This window comes from Tachyglossus aculeatus, chromosome 7, assembly GCF_015852505.1.
Source record: "Tachyglossus aculeatus isolate mTacAcu1 chromosome 7, mTacAcu1.pri, whole genome shotgun sequence".
In the NCBI taxonomy this organism is placed as follows: domain Eukaryota; kingdom Metazoa; phylum Chordata; class Mammalia; order Monotremata; family Tachyglossidae; genus Tachyglossus; species Tachyglossus aculeatus.
Genome location: NC_052072.1, coordinates 34,090,710 through 34,116,573, shown reverse-complemented (window position 1 = coordinate 34,116,573; position 25,864 = coordinate 34,090,710).

Genomic DNA, 25,864 nt, shown 5'->3' with positions numbered 1-25,864 from the left:
CTTCAGTAAAATTTTGAAGGGGGAAAGAGTAATTATCTGTCAGATATGAAGGTGGAGGGCATTCCTGGCCAGAGGAAGGTTGTGGGTGAGAGGTCGTTGGTGAGATGGATGAAAATGAGTGCTTAAAAGCTGATAGTAAGCAGTTTGATGTGGAGGTGGATGGGCAACCACTAGAGATTCTTGAGGAGTGGGGAAATATGGACTGAATGTTCTTGGAAAAAAATGATCTGGGCAGCAGATGGACTGGAGTGGGGAGAGACAGGAATCAAGGAGGTCAGCAAGGAGGCTGATACAGTAATCAAGGTGGGATTCGATAACTGCCTGGTTTAACATGGGAGCAGTTTGGATGGAGAGGAGTGGATGGATTTTAGTGATGAAGTGGAGGTTGAACGAATAGTATTTAGTGATAGATTGAATATGCATTGAAATATTATAATTATTATTATTAATGTCATTAAGGAAGCATGTCTTTCCTTGATGATGGCTTTTTAGTATTGGGCCTAGGATCACATCAGACATAAAGTCCTTAAAATTATATTTTGTGTGCTGATGAAGTGTGAATAAAGGAAGAAAATCCACGATTTTCTACATAGCAAATTCTTGAAAGATAAAGTCTATGTTAATTAGAAGCTATTATCTTCAAAAGTTGGACTTTCAACTAGTCGAGATTTGACTGGAGAAACCAAAACAGTAAGATGCTCAGGGTTTGGTGCTAGGATCTACTTTAATTAATGGGTAAGGAAGGATGCAGTGTGAGAAGCAGCATGGCTTAGTGAATGAAAGTCAGAAAGATCTGGGTTCTAATGCCAGCTCTGCCACTTGTCTGCTGAGTGACCTTAGGCAAGTCACTTGACTTCTCTTTGCCTCAGTTCCCTCGTCTATAAAATGGAGATTAAGACACTGAGACCTACGTGGGACAGAGACTGTGTCGAACCCTGATTATTTGTATCTAGCCCAGTGCTTAGAATAGTGTCTGGCACATAGTAAGTGCTTAACAAATACCGTTATTATTATTACTATGCAGTGAAATTTCCAAAAGTCCAGATGAAATGAAGTTATTTTAGACAGTGAAATGCTCTGTAGATGGGGGAAGTGGAAATAGCCCAGGCCTCGGAGTCGGGAGACCTGAGTTTGAACCCCAGCTCTTTCTATTGCATGACCCTGGAAAGTCATTGAACCTCAGTTTCCACATCTATAAATGCAGATCATGAGCCTCATTTGGGAAGAGGATTATGTCCGATCTCATAACCTTGCATTTACTCTAGTGTTTAGCATATAGGGAATACTTAATATATACTAAAAGTTACAATTAACATTATGGCATTCATTTCAGTCATGCATTGTTCTAAGCCCTGCGGTAGATATAGGTTAATCAGGTTGGACATGGTTCCAGTCCCACGTGGGTCTCAGTCCGAGTAGGAAGGAGAACAGGTATTTCATCCCTAATTTACAGCTGAGGAAATTGAGGCACAGAGAAGTGAAATGACTTGTCCAAGGTCACAAAGCAGGCAATTGGCAGAGTGGAGATTAGAACCCAGATCTTCTGACTCCAAGGCCTGTGCTTTCTCCCCTGGACCTTGCTGCAAATGCCATAAGAGTAATGATGATTATTAGAAATTAACCATCTTTTATTGAGAAGCAGTGTGGTTTAGTGGAAAGAGCACGGGCTTGGGAGTCAGAGGTTGTGGGTTCTAATCCCAGCTCCGCCACTTGTCTGCTGTGACCTTGGGCAAACCACTTAACTTCTCTATGCCTCAGTTACCTCATCTGTAAAATGGGAATTAAGACTGTGAGCCCCATGTGAGACAACCTGATTACCTTGTATCTACCTTAGTGCTTAGAACAGTGTTTGGCATATAGTAAGTGCTTAACAAATACCATTATTATTATTATTGCCATTGTCGGAAATTGATTACTAAATTTAATGAACCTTTGGCCTGACTCAGTAATGTCACTTCTTTTGTTGTTTTAATGGACTATTTTCAGACCCAGTGGGAGAAATATCAGGACTGGGATAGAAACCCTTCAGAGGTTATTTAATAAACACCTATGAATAAAGTACAGAGAAGAGATCTCTAGAAACTTTTGTTTGCAAGTTGTCAGGTATTAGAAAGAAGTGGAGTCATTGGCATTCAAATCAGACTGTAGAACTTTCATCCCTAGAGATCTCTAAGAAAGAATGGTAAACAACCTTTCCTGGATGGCTCACCATTCACCTGCCTGGAGAAAAGGGATTGGACCAAATGACTTCTCAAGTTCGCTTCCAATTTTATAATTCTAGGAGTCTATGGTAGTAAATTAAGGAATAACCCAAAGTCCAACAGCTTGGAAGGTGGCACAGAATAGTAATCAAATTAAAAGAGCCTAAAGAGAAGGGCAATGCAGAGTATAATGAAATTCAACTTGGAAAGACCTAAGCAGAATTTTCTGTGGAAAAATAATCAGAAACACACAAATTCAGTGAAAGGAGAAACCAGTGCCAGAGAAGACCAAAGGGTGGATATGTTTGCAATTTGATATTTCAGTAAACCAGCCAATGTGCTTTTGGACTGCAAAGTTCAGAGACATCACCTCGTGAAGCAGAGAGGTAATAATCCTTCCCTAAATGACTTGAGTGAGGCTGCACCTGGAATACTGCACTTAGTTTGGGGCACCTCATTACTACGAAAAGGTAGCCAGCTGGATACAGTTCAAAGAAGTCCAACTAAAGTCTGGAAGGAAATAATAGCTGTCCAGAATTTAGAGGTGGTTGAAATTTCTTGGAGCTTTGGTTGGGCTTCCATCCAATTCTGTCACTGTCCTTTTCACCATTCACAAATGTCAGCTGATAGTGGATTGTGAGGCTGGGTAGCTCAGAGAAGTTGGTTACAAGAAATACCTAGGATTTTCCTTCCCCACTTGCCCTCCATTTGACTTTTTGCTTCATTTTGTTGGCTTTGATCTCTCTACAGCATTACAATCTAAGTTTTGGGCCTCCAGAATCTCTGTGTCTTAGTTTGCACTATGATAGAAAGCTGCAAGTTAACTAGGATAAGCCTTTTGGCAATCCATGAGAAACAGCATGGCCTAATGGAAAGAGCATGGTCCTGGGAGTTGAAGGACCTATGTTCTAATCCCAGCTCTGCAACTTGCCTGTTGTGTGAGCTTGGGCAAATCACTTAACTTCTCTCTGCCTCAGTTTCCTCAACTGTAGAATGGTGATTCAATACCTTTTCTCCCTTCTACTTAGACTGTAAGTCCCATGTGGGACAGGGGGTAAGTCCAACCTGATTAACTTGAATCTATCCCAGCACGTAGAACAGTGCCTGACACATATGTATATAAGTGCTTAAGAAATATTATCATTATTATTAATGATAATAAGCTCCTTGCGGAAGACTAAATCTGAAGAATTATCCCTAATATAATTAGGGACCACACTTTCTCAAGGGATGAAAGGAGTATCCAGTCTCACCTTCACGAAATGGCCAAGATCCTCCCTTTCGTCTCCATCCAAACCACTACCTTGTTGGTACAATCTCTGATCATATCCCAACTGGATTACTTCATCAGCCTCCTTTCTGACGTTCCATCCTCCTGTCTTGCCCCACTTCAGTCTATACTTCACTCTGCTGCCCGGGTTATCTTTCTACAGAAACACACTGGGCATATCACGCCCCTCCTCAAAAATCTCCAGTGGTTGCCTTTCAACTTTCAAATGAAGCAAAAACTCCTCACTATTGGCTTCAAAGCTCTCCATCACCTTGCCCCTCCTACCTCACCTTCCTTCTCTCCTTCTCCAGCCGAGCCCACACACTCTGCTCCTCTGCCACTAACCTTCTCACTAAGCCTCATTTTCGCCTGTCCCACCGTCGACCCCTGGCCCATGTCTTTCCCCTGGCCTGGAATTCCCTCCCTCCTCATATCCACCAAACTAGCTCTCTTCCCCCCTTCAAAGCTCTACTGAGAGCTCACCTCCTCCTGGAGGCCTTCCCAGACTAAGCCCCCCTTTTCCTCTGCTCCTCCTCCCCTCCCCATTGCCTCTACTCCCTCCCTCTGCTCTACCCGCTTCCCCACCCCATAGCACTTTTGTATATTTGTGCATATTTATTATTCTATTTATTTTATTAATGCTGTGTATATACCTATAATTCTATTTATTATGATGCTATTGATACCTGTCTACTTGTTTTGTTATCTGCCTCCCCCTTCTAGACTGTGAGCCCATTGTTGGGTAGGGATTGTCTCTATCTGTTGACGAATTGTACTTTCCAAGCACTTAGTACAATGTTCTGCACACAGTAAGTGCTCAATAAATACAATTGAATGAATGAATTTAAGGATGGTGTGAGCTCATAAAATAAAGTTTGCTGCACGTGGCTTGATTGCAGCTTTGCTAGTGCTACTGCCATGACCGAAGGACCAAAGATCTTGGTCCTTCTAAGGACCCAGCCTTCCATTCAGCTCTGTGAAGTTTTTAGAGAACTTGACTAAAGGTAATTCTGAGCAATAGATGATTTTACATTACCTATATTTCAGAAATAAATTTAGAAATGAACATTAGGATGAAATCATGAAAAGGAATATTTATGTTGAAGATCAGTGAACCTGCTGACAGCAAACTCTACTAAATAGAACTTCCCAATTCTGGAGATGTGTTGACTCCAGAATGCCAGACAGGGAAAAACGTAGACAGTATGTTACAGGAAACAATTCCGACTCCATAGGGGACGATACAGATAACTAGGCATCCCTTTTCCAGATACACCTTTCTAAATTCTATGATTTAGAACATTACATTTCTCTAGTCTTAGCTCATCAGTAGCTTCCTTTGGCATGACTTCAAGAAAACCTCAAAAATTTTTCTTATCTCTTCCCCCTTTCTGGCATCCCATTACAAATTAATTCAAACCAGGTGTAGTAATCCCTCAAGAGGACAAAAGGAGTGTGAATGCTGATGATTTAGATCCAGGGACTCTATCCTACATCTCCAACACCCTTTACTGAGAGGCCTGCAGATCACACTACCTGTGGGAACAGTAGAAAATGATCTGGATCTAATCTTAGTTTCACTCATCCTCTGCTTCTTCTGATGTTGACTAGATGCCCAATCTTAGAGGGAATTTTTGTATATTGTAAGAACTAGCAATGAAACCTTCCTCAAAGTTAATACTAATGTATATGATGCAAACGTGTTCTTTACTCTCCCCTTTACATGCATTTTTAGTTATCGTAAATAATGGTTAGTTTCTGCAAGTCTTCTATAAAAATAATTTTAATCACATACAGCTATGCTTTACATTTTCACACACCTCAATATACACTAGGCCTTCAGGAAGGTTAGCAGAAATAAGGGAGGAGATGGATATTAAGTGTAGTTAATGAAAGCCATTTATGTGTGAAAGAAATCAACTAGGTCTTGCAGTAAGTTTCTGACATTGGATTTTCGCTGCATCATCTGTTGCACAGCAAGTGTTGCCAAGACAGTGATTACCTAGCCATTCGTTCATTCAATCGTATTTATTGAGTGTTTACTGTGTGCAAAGCACTGTACTAAGTGGTGATAAAGGATGGCGGGACAATAAGCCTGTCCAATCCAAAGGCCTACAAGAGGATTCAAACTCTTTTTTTGTTGTTGGAATTTGTTAAGCATTTTACTATGTGCCAGGCATTTGTATCAACCACCATGGTAGATACATGTTAATCAGTTTGGACACAGTCCATGTCTTGCCTGGGGCTCACAGTTTTATTCTCCCTTTTACAGATGAGGTAACTGAGGCACTGAGAAGTTGAAACTTGCCCAAGATCACACAGCTGACAAGTGATTAGAACCTAGGCCTTTATTACTCCCAGACCCCTGCTCTATCCACTAGGGAATGCCTCTTCTCAGAAACTCTTGGAATACATCCCATTTTAGAGCCCTCCGTAGGTTGGGCTGGGTCTGGATTTGGGTGGGCTTGGAAGCTTCCCGGTCTTGGAAGCTTTCCAGTCTCTGCACCCCCTTATTGTTTTGTCCAGGGGCTGCAATAGGGTAGTTGGGACCCTGGAGAGTTGACTCATATACATTTGTCTTCCCATGGAGGAGACATAATTCCCACCTACCCTGCATGAACTCATTGTGCATCGATCAATGATAATCATTGACCATGTACTGTTTGCAGAGCACTGTGCTAAGCACTTGGGAGAGTACAATATAACAGAGTTGGTAGACATGTTCCCTGGCCACTGTAAGCTTACAGACTAGTGGGGGAGAAAGACATTAATGTAAATAAATAAATTACAGCTATGCACACAGCTGTGAGCTGAAGGAAGGGTGAATTGGATTTGCGCCCAAGTGCAAGCATGATGAAGAAAGGAATGGGAGAAAAGTAAATGAGGCCCTAGTTGGGAAAGGCTTCTTGGCGGAGATGTGGCTTCAGTAAGTCTTTAAAAGTGAAGAGAGCGATTGTCTGTGAGATATGAAGGATGAGGGCATTCCAGTCCGGAGGCAAGATGTGGGCAATAAATCAGCAGTGAGACAGATGAGTTGGAGGTACAGTGAGTAGGTAGACATTAGAGGAGTGCAGTGTGTGGGTTGGGTTGTAGTAAGAGAGCAGTGAGGTATGGGCGGAGGTGGCAATATGATCGAGTGCTCTAAAGTTGATGGTAGGAAGTTTCTCTTTTATGTGGAAGTGGGTGTGGAACCACAAGCGCTTAGTACAGTGCTCTTCACACAGTAAGCGCTCAATAAATGCGATTGAATGAATGAATGGAGGTTCTTGAGGAGTGGGGAAAACATGAACTCTACTTTCTTGTAAAAAATGATCTGGGTAGCAGAGTGGAGTATGGACTGGAGTGGGGAGGCGGACAGGTCAGCAAGGAAATTGATGCAGTAATCAAGGTGGGAGAGGATAAATCTGTGGACTAACACAGTATCAGTTTGGATGGAAAGGAAAGAGCCGATTTTAGTAATGTTGGGAAGGTTGATCCAACAGGATTTACTGGCGCGTTGAATATGTGAGTTGAATGAGGGAGATGTCGAGGATAGTGCCGAGGTTACTGGCTTGTGAGACAGGAAGGATGGTGGTGCTGGATGCAGTGACAGGAAAGTCAAGGGTGGAGAGTGTTAGGATGGGAAGATAAGGAGTTCTGTTTAGGATATGTTAAGTTTGAGGTGTCTGAGCAACATTATTATTATTAATATTATAATGGTATTTGTTAAGTATTTACTATGTGCCAAGCACTGTTCTAAACGCTGGGGTAGATACAGGGTAATCAGGTTATCCCACGTGGGGCTCACAGTCTTAATCACCATTCTCCAGATGAGGTAACTGAGGTACAGAAAAGTTAAGTGACTTGCCCAGGGTCATAGAGCAGACAAGGCAGAGGCAGGATTAGAACCCATGTCCTCTGCCTCCCAAGCCCATCCTCTTGCCACTAAGCCACACTGCTTCTCATCCAAGTAGCGATGTCCTGAAGGTGGGAGGAAATGAGAGACTGCAGAGAAGGGGAGAGATCAGCGCTGGAAATGTAAATGTGGGAATCATCCTCATGGAGATGGTAGTTGAAGCCATGGGAGAGAATGATTTCTTCAAGGGAGTAGGTGTAGATGGAGAACAGAAGGAGACCCAGAACTGAACCTTGAGGGACTTCCACAGTTAGAGGGTGGGAGACTGAGGAGGAGCCTGCAAGGGGGACTGAGAATGAGTGGCCAGAGACACAAGAGGAGAACCAGGAGAGGACAGTGTCAGTGAAGCCAAGGTTGGATAATGTTTCCAGAAGGGGATGGTCGACTGTGTCAAACACAGCTCAGAGGTCGAGTAGAATCAGTATGGAGTTGAGGCCATTGGATTTGGCAAGATGGAGATCATTTGTGACATCTAAGAGGTAATTTCTGTGGCGTGAAGGGGACGGAAGGCAGATTAGAGGGTGTCAAGGAGATAACTGGAGGAGAGGAACTGGAGACAACAGGTGTAGACAACTCGCTCAAGGAGTTTGGAGAGGAATAGTAGGAGGAGATAAGGTGACAACTGGAGGGAGCCGTGATGTCAAGGGAAGTTTTTTGTTATTGTTGTTGTTTTTATTATGTTGGGAGACATGAGCATGTTTTAAAGTAGTAGGGAAAATTCACTGGAAAGTGAACAGTTGAAGATGGTGGTCAGGGAAGAAAGTGTGGGTGGACAAGTGCTTTGATAAGATGTGATGGGATGGACTCAGAGACATAGGTGGGGGGGTGGATTTTGAGAGGAGGCAGAACTCTTATTTAGATACTGCTGAGAAATATGGGAGAGTTGAAGAAAGAGCAGGAGAAGGGAGGGAATGGCGTGGAGTAGGGGAGAATTTTAAGGAGATCGCCTCTGGTTTCAATTTTTCTCAATAACATGCATGGCTAGGTCATGGAGGGCAGCTTTAAGGAGGGAGATAAACAGCCAAAGCAACTGATGAGGACAATAGCCATGAGAGTCAATAAGGATGGAGAAATAATGTTGCTGGGCTGAAGAATGGGCAGAGTTTAAGCAGGCAAGAATGAATCTGAAGTGGATGAAATAGGCCTGCTGCTTGAATTTCTGCCAGCAGTGGTCTGTGGCTCATACACAGGAGTGAAAGAAAAGGACAGTGGAGGTGATTTGGGGCTGTGGATTAGGGGTAAGAGATCTGTGAAGGGTTAAGGGAGAGAGTGAGTTGAATTCAGTGGAGAGGGTGATTTTGAGGGCATCAATTTGGTCATCAAGAGAAGGGAGTTTGGGTCTAGAAACTAAATAGGGCATAATGACTTGAGACATTTTGATGGGGTCAGAAGATTGGCAGCCTCTGTGGAGAGAGAGGACAGAGTGGGAGGGAGGATGGTGTGGGAGAAAAGGCAGGTGAGGAGGTGGTAGATAGCGGGATTTCACAGATGGTGAGGGTAGCAGTTGTGAACTGAGTAGAGGTGATGAGATTTGGTGTGTGTCCTAGTGGCTTCCCCCTTCTAGACTGTGAGCCCGTTGTTGGGTAGGGACCGTCTATATAGGTTGCCAACTTGTACTTCCCAAGCGCTTAGTACAGTGCTCTACACACAGTAAGCGCTCAATAAATATGATTGAATGAATGAATGAATGAAGTGGCTGCCCCTCGGAAATATGACCTTGGCTCCTTTCTGATCTCAATCAGTCCTGGGCTGGCTTTGGAGAAGTGGAACCAAGCTGGGTCTGAGTTGTGCTAGCAAAATTCATCGAACAGTTCAGTCTAAATAACTCCAACTTTAAATTTTTGAGTTTTAGCAGAATTGAGAAAAGTTACTAGTACAAATCCTGCAATTGTTGACTGGTTCATGTGTGAGATATAGTTCCCGAGTAGGTAGCTTGCATGACATTTTCTCCAACCTCCTGTTCATTTAACCCCTTGCTGACATAGCCAATGACTGACTGATAATGAGAGGGAAATTTATAAAATGAATATATCTATTCCTTTAATGTGAGTTTTCAACTCACATCACCTGACTTGGATTACGTTATGACTTTTGGCAAAAAGAGGCTTTTTGTCTTCAGATGCCAAGAATTTGTCAAGAGTACCCTGTGTTTTCAGGAGTTAAATATGCAAGTGCAAAAAGAGTTTCAAGCACTACGTAGAATAAATGAATTCAAAGCCATGGATGGGCATTGCTTCCCACTTGAGTCAGAGTGAATAAATTAGGATTGCAAACCACCAGGAGATAAAAAGGAAAGAATTATCTAGAAATCTTGAAATATAAAGAACTGTTTCTCTCTAAGAATAAAAAGGAGAATGGCATAATGCAGCAGTAACTCTTACCAATCAATTCCCAATTGTCTTCATAACTGTGTATTTGGAATGCATCAGCTGGAGCAGTTGGCAATATTGAAAAGTACCATGAACAAGCATCATGGAGCTTTTCATCGTTCTGACATTACTAATAAAAATAATAATTATGGTATTTAAGTGCTCACTATGTGCCAAGCACTGTACTAAGTGCTGGAGTCGATAGGGCTCACAGTCTAAGTGGGAGGCAACACAAGTACTGAATCTCCATTTTCCATATGAGGGAACTGAGGCACAGAGAAATGAAGTGACTTGCCCAAGGTCACACAGCAGGAAAGTAGCAGAGCTAGGATTAGAACCCAGCTCCTCTCCCAGGCGCATTCTCTTTTCACTAGTCCACACTGTTTACTGTCTGGCAATGCCACCCTCAGAAACAGTGTTCCAACTGACAACTGTCTCAGTGAATTGGAGGAGGAAGATCCAATTAAGGGGACTTAAAATGTGGTATGTGAATTATACTTGGAGTATGAACAGTACCCCTCCTATGTTTTAGGTAACTTGTAAAAAAAAAAAGTGTGCTTCTTACCTTTCCTAAAGGTCACATGCCTTGTGAAGGATGTATTTAGAAGAATAAAATCAGGTTTAGTGGCCAAGTCTGCATAGAGCAAAGAGTGTTTTTTGAGAAAGATTTTTCTAGTTGGGAAATTAGTCTTGTGAAGTTGAAGCTGGCCAGAGTAAATTTCCCAATGTCCTGGGGAAAAAGAGCCAAGAGAGCAGGGATGGAGTTGGGGCCTTACAGCCTTAATCCAACTCCAGATCTCTGCCCAGCAATGCTGATGTGAGCCCATCTGTTTGATGGGATGTCAGGCCATTGCAGTCTCCATCTTTGTCACTTCCCAGTCATCCTTCATCCTCCCTCCCCGTCAAACCTCATCTCAGTCTCCGGAGTACAGGTTACCCTAGCAGTTCGATGAGGAGAGGCAGTCATGCATTTCTTAGGAAGCAGTTGTCATTGAGGCCGACCTGAGCCAATCAGAAGGGACTCAAATGATTGCTATTACCTGGTCCAAAGTCCCACCTGGTATGGGCTGAAACCAATAGCTAGGCTTTAGCCCAACCCAAAATATTACAACACTTACCTTTGGCCAAATCCCCTTTGGGTTCCAATCAATAGGAAGTCGAACATAACTGCCTTATTTTGAAACATGTAGGCTTCAGAGATTTTGGAAATAAACTCTGCTTTTGCCCTGTGGGACTCCAGAAGCTTGACTCTCTCCAGGTCAGAACTTTATCACAGTGTCTGTTTTAACTTTGCAAAATGTGTTTTAGAGAAACTCGAGACTTAGAGAGCACATATCAAATAATCTGATCTATTTTCACCAGTGGTACCCTTTCAAAGATACCTAAAACTGACCACAAAAGCCCAAAGGAAACATTGCTGCTAAAGACCGTTTTCAAGCATTCACCAGTAAATAAACTCCTGTCCAATTCAATGCCACTGCCTGATTTAATATTGCTTATAAAGTTTAGTAAAGCTTCCCATCTGCTTTATGAGGGCTAATTGATATTGTAGCTGATAATAATAATAATGATAATAATAATGTAGCTGGTACAGATTTAACATTTCCTATCCCAAATATATGAGCGGGAAGAATTATCTATTTTGATGTCATTGCTATAAACTTTCATGCCATAGAAAAGGATTTCCTTGGATGTTGTCTGTAATCTATCCTATATCAAAACCAAAATATGCATCTTGTTATGATCCCTGTGTCAAATCTCTAGGGATGTCAGTCTGCAGCACGTGTGGAGAAACTTATACTATAAATATGGTCAATATTTTCAAGGATGACCATTTTAAAAATGAAAACCATGCTTTAAATCAAGTGAATGAAGTATAAAGCGATTAGGAATGAAGAAATCTGGAAACATTTGGATTTAATTCCTTTCTGGATCCATTCCACCAACATTCGGCATAAAGCTAGGCCTGATGCAAATGTAATTCAACACCTATACCCTTACTCGTTCCAAAGTCTTGGGCTTTGTTCAATGTTTTTGTCTTTGAAAGGATGGTGTCTGAACCGTTTTCGTATCATTTAAGGGGAATGGGGTACACTCACATATAAATTAAAAACCTGACCCAACTGGAGACTTTCCTAGTCAATCTGCTAGTTACATAAAATGGGTGTTGTCCATAAGTGGGAGGCCCCAAGAGATGGTTTTGATTAATTCTGGAAAAGTTAGAACTAATCAGCCACCATGTTCTGTGAGGCATTTTTAAGACCTGGCAAAATAACGAAATTCATAGAACAGAATTCTCTTATGTACAGTATTGTGGCATTGTGTAACCACTTATGAAAAGGAGAAGCTATTGGGTAGAGTGTAATGCTTCAGTGAGTGTTGAGCCAATTGGAACTCTTCTGGATGATATCATGCTGTTGTGTTGCTGTGCTGCGATATGAGGGGTAGGTGTGTAGAAGATGTGAATAATAATACTAATAATGGTATTTGTTAAGGACTTACTATGTGCCAAGCTCCGTTCTAAGCACTGAAAAGCAGAGCTTTGATATGTTTTTGCATCTTCATCAGGATTTCTATCAAGTAAAATCTCAAAAGACCTTATATCCAGCACAGTTTTAATCTTTTAAAGGAACTATTGCGGACAGGTAGGAGAAAACAGTTGGAAAGTGTGCCCTTGGCTGTACAGAAGTGGGAATCAAATGCTTGTTTCTTCAGTGGGGCCCATTAAGAATTTTGCCTTGTGGTCAGATAGAATTTTCAAAAAATTGGATTGCTTTCCAACTTGCCTGTGAAATAACCGTGACTTCCCAAATTGCAGTTGCCTTCAAGTCATCAACCAATCAGTCAACTACAACAATCTACTGTGTATAGAACAATCATTCATTCAATCTTATTTATTGAGTGCTTACTGTGTGCAGAGCACTGTACTAAGTGCTTGGAAAGTACAACTCAGCAAGAAAGAGAGACAATCCCTGCCCACAACAGGCTTTCAGTCCAGAGCACAGTACTAAGTGATTGAGAGAGTCTAAAAAAGTTATCTGGAGTTTACGGTTTACTAGAGAGATACACAATAATTGTGAGAAGGAGTAAAAACAGAATAGAGAAATGGATATGTGGATGAATAAAGGTTTGAATAGATATGTAGATCTATATGTAGAGGAGTGTTGCATTGTATGCATTGTACAGAGGTGGCACAAATATGTGGAGGAAGTAGTTGGGAAGTTATGACTTGAGGAACAGTCCCATTCTGAATTGATCAGGAAAAGCCTCTTGGAGATGGTGGGATTTCAGAAGGTTCTTGAAAACGGGGAGCGTTGAGATCTGGCAAATTTTAAAGGGGAGGGAATTCCAAGAAAGAAGTAGGTGGCCTAGAGGTTGGATGTGTGGGAATTGAGAATGAAGCACAGTGAGGTGAGCTTGGAAGGAATGAAGAGAGGGAGCTGGGGTGTAGCATTAAAAGAGAGTGCATGAAGAAGAACCATGACCTAGTGGATAGAGCACAGGCCCTGGAATCAGAAGGGTCTGTGTTTTCATTCCGGCCCCACCACTTGTAAGCTGGTGACCCGAGGTAATTCATTTCACTTCTCTGGGCCTCAGTTCTGTTATCTGTAAAATAGGGATTAAGACTGTCAGTCCCATGTAGGACATAGTATCCAACCAAATTAACGCATATCTACCCCAGCCTTCAGTACAGTGCCTGGCACATAGTATTAACAAATACCATTAAAAAAAGAAGAGGAAGACTTGAGTGCCTTATGGTGAGTACTCAATAGTTTCTACTTGATGTGGAGAGGAATGGGCAACTATTAAAATATCTGAGGAGTTGAGACATGAGCAGAATGCAGAACTACATTTAGAAGACTTATCTAGACAACAGTGTGAAGGAGAGGCTGGAAGAAGAAGGGCTGTTATGTCAGTCTAATCAGGATATGATAGCAATAATAATAATTATAGTATTTATTAAGCACTTATTATGTGTCAAGCACTGTTCTAAGAGCTGGGATAGATACAGGGTAATCAGGTTGTCCCATGTGGGGCTCACAGGAGATTCTGGACCAGGCTGCTGGCCATTTGGGCAGAGAGGAAAGAGCGGGTCTGGGAAATATTGTACAGGAAAAACCAAGCAGATTTACTCACAGACTGAATCTGATAGTTTAAAGAGAGGAAGGAGTCACAGATAATACTAAGGCTGTGGGCTTCCAAGATAGAGAGCAACTGTGATGGTGAAGTTACATAGACGAGAGGATTTCAGAGGAAGAATGAGGAACTCAATTTTAGACCATATTAAGCATATGATGCCCAAAGGAAATTTTGGGGAAGTTGTCCAGGAGACAAGAAAAAATGGGAGATTGTAGAGAAGATGAGCATAATAATAATAGTTCTATGTGGAGCACCATCCACCTAGAGGTAGTAGCTGAAGCCACGGAAATGGATGACCTCCTCAAGGGAATGAGTGTAGAGCGATAATCAATCAGTGGTACTTACTGACCACTTACTGCGTGCAGCGTAGTGTACTAAGTGCTGGGGAGATTACAAGACAACAAAGTTGGTTGGTCAGATCCCTGCCTTCCAGAAATTTACAATCTAGTGGGAACAAGAGAGAACCTCACGGTTACTTTCTGAAAAAGAATTAGATGTGTTTACACTTGCTGTTCAAAATTCTCCATAATCACTTGTTTCTGAAAAGCCTCCAAACATCCTTGTGAGATTTCCAAGTCTTCAAGAGTGATGAAAACTCACCCTGAAGCCCTATCTTGACATTCACTAATCACTAAATGAGAAGTAGCAATTTGACACAAATCAATACATCACTTACTGTAAGTGGCCAAAACTATCCCAGAGTGAACTGTTCAATTTTACCCACTAGGCCAATCTAAATTGCCTCTTGACATCCAGATGGCTGAGAGAGGAGTCATTCCTCCCTCTTCTCCCGTCCATTAAAGATCTTGTGACCATCAATAGAGGAAGATAAATCAATTAGTGCTATTTATTGAGCACACTTACTGTGTACAGAGCACTGTGCTAAGAGCTTGGGAAAGTTTTTTATAGCACAGAGTTGGTAGACACATTCCCTGCCCACACAGAGTTTACAGTCTAGAAGGGGAGAAAGGCATTAAAATAAATTATGGATATGCATGTAAGTGCTATGGGGTTGGAGGTCAGGTGAACAGCAAGTGCTTTATGGGTATGGATCCAAATGCATAGGTGATGGAGAAGGGAGAGGGAAAAGGGGAAATGAGGACTTAGTCGGGGACGGCCTCTTGCAGGGAACTCCAGGCCAGAAGGCACATGTGGGTCAGGGGTTGATGGGGAGATAAACGAGACCTTTTACTTCCAAAGTAGGGACCGTAGCCCCAGTGAGAGGGGAGCGGCAGCTGCTGCTGTCGGCCCATAACCCTGCTCCCTGCAAAGCACAGCCACACTTCTTTTGTGTGACCTTGGGCAAGTGAAATGAAGGGATTTCAGAAGGAGCTTGAAAATGGGGAAGAGTTGTGATCTGGCAAATTTTAAAGGGGAGGGAATTCCAACATAGAAGTAGGTGGGCTAGTGGTTGGAAGTGTGGGAGTTGAGAATGAGGCACAGTGAGGTGTCTGTTACCTCATCTGGAAAATGGGGATTAAGATGGTGAGCCCTATGTGGGACGCTGACTGTGTCCAACCCAGTTATCTTGTATATATCCCAGTAATTAGTACAGTGCTTGGCACATAGTAAGCATCTAGCAAGTACCATAATCATTATTATTATTATTATTTTGTGCTTGGGCTCACTGTCTAAATAGGAGGGATAACAGGTATTCCCATTCCATAGTTGAGAAAACTGAGGCACAGAAAAGTTAAGTAACTTGCCCAAGGTCACACAGCAAGCAAGTGGCAGAGTTGGAATTAGCACCCAGATCCTTCTGACTCCCAAGCCTGTGCTCGTTCCATTAGGCCACGCTGCTTCTCATATGCTGACGAGGAGAAGTCCAAGGTGAGGGGATGACGGGTCAGGAGCGGCTGTGACTGGGTGGGGACAGAGCATTCTGTTCGGGCCTGGGGGGAAAATGAACGCGTTCCCACCCTCAAGGAGCATACAATCTAAGCAGGGAGACTGGCTGGCACGGACCGAAGCAAAAGTAACAACAAAGACAAAACAGGGTGGTACTGTGGTGAGGGCGCCGGCCTGGGATATTCTATTTATTTTATTTTGTTAATATGTTTTGTTTTGTTGTCTGTCTCCCCCTTCTAGACTGTGAGCCCACTGTTGGGTAGGGACCATCTCTATATGTTGCCAACTCGTACTTCCCAAGCGCTTAGTACACTGCTCTGCACACAGTAACGCTCAATAAATATGATTGAATGAATGAATGAATATGCTATAAGCCATTATGCCATAAACATACTTCTAAACCCAACATTTACCCTACCCCTCCCCATTATCCAATCCCCAATACTATCTCTAGCTCTGCCCCTAACATTACCATTTGAAAGTTGTTTTGAGGGTGTTTTAATTTTTTTAAATGATATTTGTTAAGCTCTCACTATGTACCAAGCACTGTTGTAAGTTCTGGAGTTGATACAAGTTTATCGTTTTGGATAGAGTCCCTGTTCTACATGGGGCTCCTAGTCTAAATTGGAGGGAAGAGGCTTTAATCCTCATTTTACAGATGAGGTGACTGAGGCACAGACAAGTGAAGTTACTTGGCCAAGGTCACGCAGCAAGCAGTATGCCAGAGCTGGGATTAGAACCCAGGTCTACTGACTCTCATGTCCATTTTCTTTCCACTAGCTCTTGCTGCTTCTATTTTAATTGACTGATTAATAGATGGCTTTATATTTGATGGATTGGCACCCAAATGACATAATTGGTTTGTCAATGTCCTTCCAGAGTGGTCCATCCATCTGCCCTTCCACAGTCCCACAGGGGAACTGAAGGAATTATTACCAGCAGAGCACCAGACTGAAATGATTCTAAGTGACCTTCACCTGTTTACATGTCAAGACTTCAGTGATGAATTGGATGAATGAATTGCTGTGCAAAATGATGCTACTGGGATCCTGATTTTTTTTCATATTCCGTATACATTCTCAAGGGGTTTCAATTGTGACCTGCACTTAGGACAGCCTGATTACCTTGTATCTCCCCAGTGCTTAGAACAGTGCTTGGCACATAGTAAGAGCTTAACAAATACCATCATTATTATTATTAACTGAAATGAAAATTTGAAAAAAAAAATGTTTGAAAAGTGCATTTTGGGCAGACTCTTGGCCTTTCACTAAATACAGTCTGCCTAAAAACTATCATCTTTTGGGTAGGCCAATTCTTTGCCTTCTTTAATTTTACCTGGATGGTCAACTGGACCATAAACTAATCCAATCTAACCCAAATTTGATAATATCCCCACAATTGTTAGTGTTAATATAAATTGCCATTTTTTTGCCATTGTACTGTGGGTCCCGTATGGGACTGTGGCTGATCTGTCTTCTACCTGACCCCAGCAGTTAGTACAGTGCTTGGCACATAGTAAGTGCTTTTAACAAATGCCATGATAATGATGATAATTATAATAATAATAATTTTTCTTTAGAACCTAGATGGCTTTCAGCAATTATTACTCATATTAAATTAAAACATTTAAAAGTCATTTCATTAAAAAAAATTATTTTTCCAAGTTCTAACCACCACACAAATTGTTTTATTCATTTTTTTTAATTTGTACATATTGACATATTTAATTTACTATGTGATCACTTCTCTCTCCTATTTGTAAAATACTCTGTCTCCCTTGTTAGTGTGTGAATTCTCTGTGGAACAGATTTTGTCTTCTACTTCTAATATATCTCAGTAGTGTTTGGTACAGTGCTCTGCACGTAGAGGTGCTCGATGAATACCATAAATTGCCTGAGTGATTAACTTTGGGGGATGCTAGTATTTCTTTATCACAATAAGAAAATTTTAAATCAAATTCTATCAAGATTGTCTTCATAGATCCACAAAATGAAAATATAGAAAATCTCGGGCAACATAGCTGGGCAAAAGTGCCGTTCTCCCAAACCTTGTGAATAAAGTGGATCACATTTAACCTATATGAGGATTAGTACGAACATGATATGCTATGTAGTCTTTCAGTTTCTGACCGTTAGTGAAGCATAATATTTTGCAGGCTTGTCTTGTATCCATTTGTCAACTGCATCTAATTGAGTGGCCTACTGTAACAATGTTATTCTGTTCAAGAATCTGTGGTCTGTCTTCTCCTCCTCTTCTAATGTTCACTCATCGTTAACTACCAAATCAATGGCATAGATGGTCCAGAGCCCACAGAATTGATAGCTGCACTTTCTGTATTAGCATAATCTGCCAATTCATTACGAGAAGTGAATAGCAGGCTTAATGCTAGTACTAGAAGATGCCGGTGATTTGTGATCATGATGGACTAGCAGTCAGGCTTTTAATTCAAATGCAGAAGAGATTGGGCTGGAAAGATACTCCTTTCTAAGTGACACTTATGTTTACGTATTCATTAATTTATGTTTTAGATTTCTAAAAAGCTTCACCAAGCACAATGTAAGGCAATTTATTCATAGACTGGAGCTTCTGGAAGAAGTGGAGGAAACCCAGCAGGGAGATTTTTCCATGAAGACTCTCCGCCTGATTTATAGCTCAGTCACTGCCCATGGACTCGGACAGAAACTGGTGCTAAGGGAACCATTTTTTGGAGTGACCCTGAAGGCCACTCTGACTGAGGAGGGAAGGCGTGTGTGGCCCTTGTCTCAAAAGACAGTAAACAGATGGGTGGGAGCGACATTAACACTAACTGGGGGATTTAAGTGCTTACTATATGCCAACCACCATACTAAGCACTGAGATTGATCCATGTAGTGATCTGGTCAGATCCAGTCCCTGTCCCCCATAGGCCTTGCAGTCCAAGGAGGAGGGAGAACAGGCATTGAATTCCCTTTTCAAAGACAATAATAAGAATAATAATAGTATTCTTAAGTGCTTACTATGGGCCAGGTCCTGTACTAAGTGCTGAGGTGGACGATGGAGCTCCAGGAAATCATGAAAAGTTGGGGGACACAAGAAATCTGATGGTGCAACTGTTGACAAGGGTTGCTGCTGAGAAACAGAGAGTACCTTCCATTAGGATCCAGACCCAGGGTGAAAGCCTAGGAGCAGGAGATCCATTAGCTCTAGAGTGGTACCCCGTTCCCCCACTTCCTCCATCCAAAAGGATTGTCCAGGACCATCTAGGCTGATGAAGACATTAGGAGGAGACTCGTGGGATACTCCGAGACCATTCAGCTAGCAGGAAGCCTCTCACAGAGTAAAGAGAGCCTTCACTAAACATGGTGACCTGGGGAGGGGTGGATGAGAGAAATTTGCCTCCATTTGGGATTCATGCAACTGTGGACCAGTTAGGCCTGCAGCAGCTTGAAACTTGGGTCCCTACTGGCTATCAGAGAAGCAGCATGGCTGAGTGGCCAAAGCCCGGGCGTGGGAGTCATAGGTCATGGGTTCTAATCCTGCCTCCACCACTTGTCTGCTGTGGGACTTTGGGCAAGTGACTTCACTTCTCTGGGCCTCAGTTCCCTCATCTGTAAATTGAAATTAAGACTGTGAGCCCAGTGTGGGGCAACCTGATTACCTTGTATTCCCCCCCCAGTGCTTAGAACAGTGCTTGGCACATAGTAAGTGCTTAACAAATGCTATTATTATTATTATTATTATTATATCAAATGAGCCTTACTGAATCGCTTAAATGGTAACCAAATCCTGAATTTGGATGTTTGAGATCATAGCTGTTTGGCCAGTCCTTCATAATCCAAAGGTTCAAAAGGAACAGATAAGAGGAGCAGCGTGGCTCGGTGGAAAGAACACAGGCTTTGGAGTCAGAGGTCATGGGTTCAAATCCCAGCTCCACCAACTGTCAGCTGTGTGACTTTGGGCAAGTCACTTAACTTCTCTGTGTCTCAGTTACCTCATCTGTAAAATGGGGATGAAGACTGTGAGCCCCATGTGGGACAACCTGATCACCTTGTAACCTCCCCAGTGCTTAGAACGGTGCTTTACACATATTAAGCACCTAATGAATGCCATTATTATTATTAGATGGGAGCTGTGGTGATCCAGTCGCCTCGATTAAACAGCAGCATTGAGAAGAGAGTTTTGCAGTGGGCCCTGGACTGGGACTTTGAAGTTCCAGAGAGGACGATGGCTTCCACAAGCCCTATGTCCTCCACCAAGCTGTTTATGAAACATGGGAACTCTCAGGGCCAAAGTGCCAGAGGTTTCTAATTGTCACAAGGGTACTTAGGGAATGCGACAATCTTCAAGGTCATGAGGGCCAAACCATTTGGACTTTATCGACCACAGTCAGTTTTGTGATCTTCACAAAACTACTGAAGCAATAGGTAGCCAATGCAGATTTTGGAGCTCTGCAGTTCTGTGTTCACACCATTGAGTAACTGAGCTTCCACATTCTTCCTCAGCTGTTACTTTTTGGTGGTCTTCAAAGGCAGCCCAAAGTGGAGAGTATGGCAATATTCCAACTGAAAAGTCACAGAAGACAGTAGTAAGTTCCACTTTTCAGAAAAGAGATTGCAGTGGCTAAATCTAAGTGAAAAGGGCCCTCTTACCAAGAGTTCTCACCTGAAATGCAGAAAACCCAGTAATCCAGTAAAACTCCAAGGCTGCAAACATCCAGGACAAGGGCATAACATCGCATCTGAGAAGGTTATTAGGCTGCATCTCAGATATTTCCCTTCACTGCATGCATTGATTCTATTTGGATTGAACCTGATAGGTTCATTTTCATCAGCTCCCCGTCTCCAAAACAAACTCAACTAGAAACTGGGGGAAACATAAGGCGTTGTCAGAATTGGATGAAAAATCAGACAAGAATTTAAAGATTTTATTGGACATTAGAAATGCATAAATGAATGCCATCAGTGTGCTGCTGACACTGCAGCTCCAGCTGTTCAGTTTCTAAAGCCTGCTTTATATCCTGGATAGTCAACAGGGAGTAAGAGAGCCTAGAAATCGACAGGACTGCATCTTTGATGGATAAACCATGGCCATCTTCAGGGTCTTCTACAAGAAGTAGGAATGAAGGCAGTGAAAATAAGGCCATCAGTCAATCCATCATTGGTGTCTTTTGAGTGGTTACTATGTGCAGAACGCTGTACAAAGTGTTTGGTAGAGTACAGTTCAAAAGAATTTGTATGCATCTTCCCTGTCAGCAAGGAATTTACAGCCTAAAGTGGGAGACAGACATTAAAGTAAATTATGGAAATGTGCATAAGTGATGTAGAGATTAGAGTGGGGTGAATAGCAGTTGCAAGCCCTCTGAGGACAGGAATTGTCTCTCTTTATTGCCTGTATTGTACTTTCCAAGTGCCTAGTATAGTGCTCTTCACACAGTATACGCTCAATAAGTATGGCTGAATGAATAAAGGGTACAGATCTAAGTGAAGGGTGATGTCGAATGGAGAGAGATTAAGGAACTGAGGCTTAGTCGGGGGAGACCTCAAATTTAACATGTCCAAAACTGAACTCCCCATATTCCCATCCAAACCCTGATCTCCCCTTGAGTTTACCATCATCGTAGGCAGTACCACCATCCGCCCTGTTTCACATGCTTGTAAACTTGGCACTATCACTGACTCATCTCTCTCATCCAACCCACATATTCAATCTATCATCAAATCCTGTTGGTTCAATCTTCACAACATTACTAATATCTACCCTTTCTTCTCCATCCAAACTGCTACTATGTTAATCCAAGCATTTATTCTATCCCACCTAGATTACTGTATCAGCCTCCTTGCTGACCTCCCTGCCTCCTGTCTGTCTCCCTTTCAGTTCATACTTTGCTGCCCAGGTCATTTTTCTACAAAACCATTCAGTCCATGTTTTTCAGTTCTTTAAGAACCTCCAGTGGTTACCCATTAACCTCCACATCAAACAGAAACTGCTTACCATATGCTTTAAAGCATTCGGTCACCATGCCCCTTTCTACCTTTACCTCCCTAATTTCCTGTATTACAACCCAGCCCACACATTTCACTCCAGTAATGCCAACCTCCTCAATGTACCTCACATTGGGTCTATCTCGCTGTCAACTCCTGGCTCACATCCTGCCTCTAGCTTGGAATGTCTTCCCTCTTCATATCCGGCAGACAATCACTCTTCTTACCTTCAAAGCCTTATTAAAAGCACATCTCCTTCAAGAGGCCTTCCCCGACTAAGCCCACTTTTCCTCTTCTCCCACTCCCTTCTGCATTGTTCGTGCACTTGGATTTGCAACCTTTATTCACTCTTCCCTCAGCACCTATGTACATATTGGTATTGTATGTATGTATTTATATGGCTTAGTGGATTGAGTACCTGCCAGGGCATCAGAAGGTCATGGGCTCTACTCCCGGCTCTGTCACTTCTCTGCTGTATGATCCTGGGTAAGCCGCTTCACTTCTCTGGGCCTCAGTTACCTCATCTGCAAAATGGGGATTGAGACTGTGAGCCCCGTGTGGGACAGGGACTGTGTCCAACCTGATTTACTTGTGTCCATCCCAGCGATTAGTACAGCGCCTGGCACATAGGAAGTGCTTAACAAATAGCACAATTATTACTATTATTATTATTATATTATTGTCTGTCTCCCCAAGCGCATAGTACACTGCTCTGCACATAGTAAGAGCTCAGTCAATATGAATGAATGAATGAATGAATGAATGAAGAAGCTCAATGTGGGTGTGGAATGTGTCACCAATTCTGTTTTATTGTACTCTCCCAAGGTCTTAGTACAGTGCTCTGCACACAGTAAGCACTCAATAAATATGATTGAATGATTGATTGAAAGGAAGAGCTTTCCTTTAAAGTCTATGGTAAAGAGTTTCAGTTTGCAGAGGCAGAGGGGCAACAGTTGGAGGTTTTTGAGGAATGGAAGACATGGACTAAACAGTTTTGCCCCAAAATGATCAGGACAGCTGAGTGAAGTATGGACACGAGTTGGGAGAGAGAGAGAGGAAGTAGGGTGGCCAACAAAGTGACTGAGGCAGTAGTCAAGGTGGGATATGATAGATGCTTGGATCAACATGGTAGTAGTTTGGATGGAAAAGAAGGGGCAAATTCTAAACATGCTGTCAATGTAGAACCTCAATTTCTGAAACTAATGAAGTTTCTGTACCATTGGCAGGTTTGGAGCTGGACTAAAAAGGTCAAAGAGGTAAAGTGAATTGCTGTTACCACCAGTCTTCTCTAACTAACACCATGACAGGAATTTAGAAGCACTTATTAAGCCTGTCTATGACTTGAATATTGCTTTAATTTTTTGAGCTATCAAAGTGCATTAGAATCCTTAAGGATGAAAGGAACTACATAACTGTAAAATATTTTGATTAATTGTTACATCTAAATTTATCTCCCGCCTTCTTGTAGAGTGGTGACTGTGAATAGTAAACATTTGAGTACGAGGGAAAATGAGGCTTGTTTTGATAGCTTCAGTCAGCAAGCTGTAAATTTCACAGCTTTAAGATGAAAGCAAACCATTAAGAGAAGTGTATGCTGGTGGTAAGTATAGCAGAGAGGAACCCGAACTGCACAAGGCAATTTGAAAATCAGTTTAAAAGAAAATAGCACAATCCACAGATCTTTTAGAATGCTAACATTATCTGGCTCATAAGGCAGCTAAAGATAGGGATATTTGATATATATACTTTGTCTCCACTCATCGAGAAATGACTTCACTACACCTAGCTACTCACCGACCTCAGTTTTGTCTTTATCACCTCCGACCCCTTGCCCGTGTCTTCCCTATGGCCTGGAACTCCCTCCCTCTTCATATCTGACAGACAGACCACCACCGTCCCCATCTTCAAAACCAGCCTAAAGTTCACATCTCCTCCAGGAGGCCTTCCCAGACTGAGCCCCCTTTTTCCTCCCCTCCTCCCCATCCCCCCTGACCTACCTCCTTCCCCTCCCCACAGCACCTGTATATATGTTTGTACAGATTTATTACTCTATTTATTTTACTTGTACATATTTACCATTCTATTTATTTTGCTAATGATGTGCATCTAGCTTTAATTCTATTTATTCTGATAACTTGACACCTGTCCACATGTTTTGTTTTGTTGTCTGTCTCCCCCTTCTAGACTGTGAGCCCGCTGTTGGGTAGGGACCGTCTCTATATGTTGCCAACTTGTACTTCCCAAGCGCTTAGTACAGTGCTCTGCACACAGTAAACACTCAATAAATATGATTGAATGAATGAATGAATGAACTTGGGTCAGTTGCCTTTTAACATCTGATATTCTTCTCACCCTCAGCCCCACAGCACTTATGTACATGTCCTTAATTCATTTTAATGTCTAGACTTTAATCTCCTTGTAGGTGGAGGATACATCTACCAACCTCTATTGTATTAGATCATCCCAAGTGCTTAGTAGAGTCAGTATTTTCAGAGTGTGAGATCATGTTCTCCTGTGTGGTACATAATGGTTCATGGCCATACAAAACTGATAGTTTCTGTGAAGTAGATGGTGGGCATTTGACATATTCTTCACATGCACCTGGACCACTGCCCAGAATGCAAAGTGATCTTTTTTTGAGCTCCAGTTTGCCAAGGGAGTCCCCTAAACCAATATAGTAAATGTGCCTTGTCCCTCAGAAAGACAGAGATGACTTGCTGGCTTATACCACCCTGTGGTCTTGGTGAAAGAGCCTCAGTGGCATTTATTGACCTCTTACTGTGTGCAGAGCACTGTACTCCGCTCTTGTGAAAGTGCAATCCAATACAGTAGGTAGACATGATGCCTGACCACAAAGAGCTTATAGTCTACAGGGGGACTATGCCCAGGGTTGCTGAACAGGGGTCAGTGTAGGACATTGGTGCTTGAGAATCATGTGATCCTTCAAATAGAAGTAGTTGTAAGATACAACGTAGTTGTGAGATGACAATATCGTAGAGAGGGCAGTAGTAATAACTGATGTCCAACTCTTAGGACATAATACCCTGATATAGGTGTTTTTCAGAACGCAAGCTGATTGATTCCTAAACCCCGGCCATGATTACCATTAACAAGATGGCTACAGTAGTAATAGTGGTAATGGTAATAGGAAGGTATTCATTGAGCTTCCAGTGGCTACAACATTCTATGATAAGTACTTGGAAAAGTATAAAAGATAGCTTAGACATGATTCCTGCCCACAAAAAAGACAGATATTGGAAATTATACATAGAAATATTTACAAATAAGATGATCAGAATAAATCAATTGACTGTTCAATCAAATATATATATATGAACATAAGTGCCGAGGGAGGGTATCAATAAAATATATACGTGCTGGAGTAGGGGTGGATGATGAGTTGATGTTATTTGGGATGTTGGGATGGCTTGCTGAAGGAGGTGTAATTGATTAACAGCTTTGAATATGGGGAAAGCTGTAGTCTGTTGGACTAGAGAGGGGGAGGGGATCCCAGTCTGATGGAACAATGTGATGGAGACAGGGAAGTCGAGAGCAAGGTTTATTAATTCATTCATTCAATCGTATTTATTGAGCAATTACTGTGTGCAGAGCACCGTACTAAGTGCTTGAAAAGTACAATTTGGCAATAAATAGAGACAATCCCTACCCAACAATGGGCTCACAGTCAAGAAGGGGGGAGACAGACTACAAAACAAGTAGACAAGCATCAATAGCATCAATATAAATGAATAGAATTATAGATATGCACAAATCACTAATAAAATAAATAGAATAATGAATACATACATATATACAAGTGCTGAGGGGTGGGACGGGGAGGAAGTAGGGGTGATGCGGAAGGGAGGAGGAGCAGAGGAAAAGGGGGACTCAGTCTGGGAGGGCCTCCTGGATGAGGTGAGCTTTCAGTAGGGCTTTGAAAGGGGAAAGTGTGCTAGTTTGGCGGATGTGAAGAGGGTGGGCATTCCAGGATAGAGGTAGGATGTGGGCCAGGGGTCTATGGTGGGACAGGTGAGAATGAGGCACAGAGAAGAGGTGAGGAGCAGAGTGTGTCGGCTGGGCTGAAGAAGGAGAGAAAGGAGGTGAGGTAAGAGGGGGCAAGATGATGGAGAGCTTTAAAGCCAATAGTGAGGAGTTTTTGCTTGCTTGCTTGTTTAGTTAGA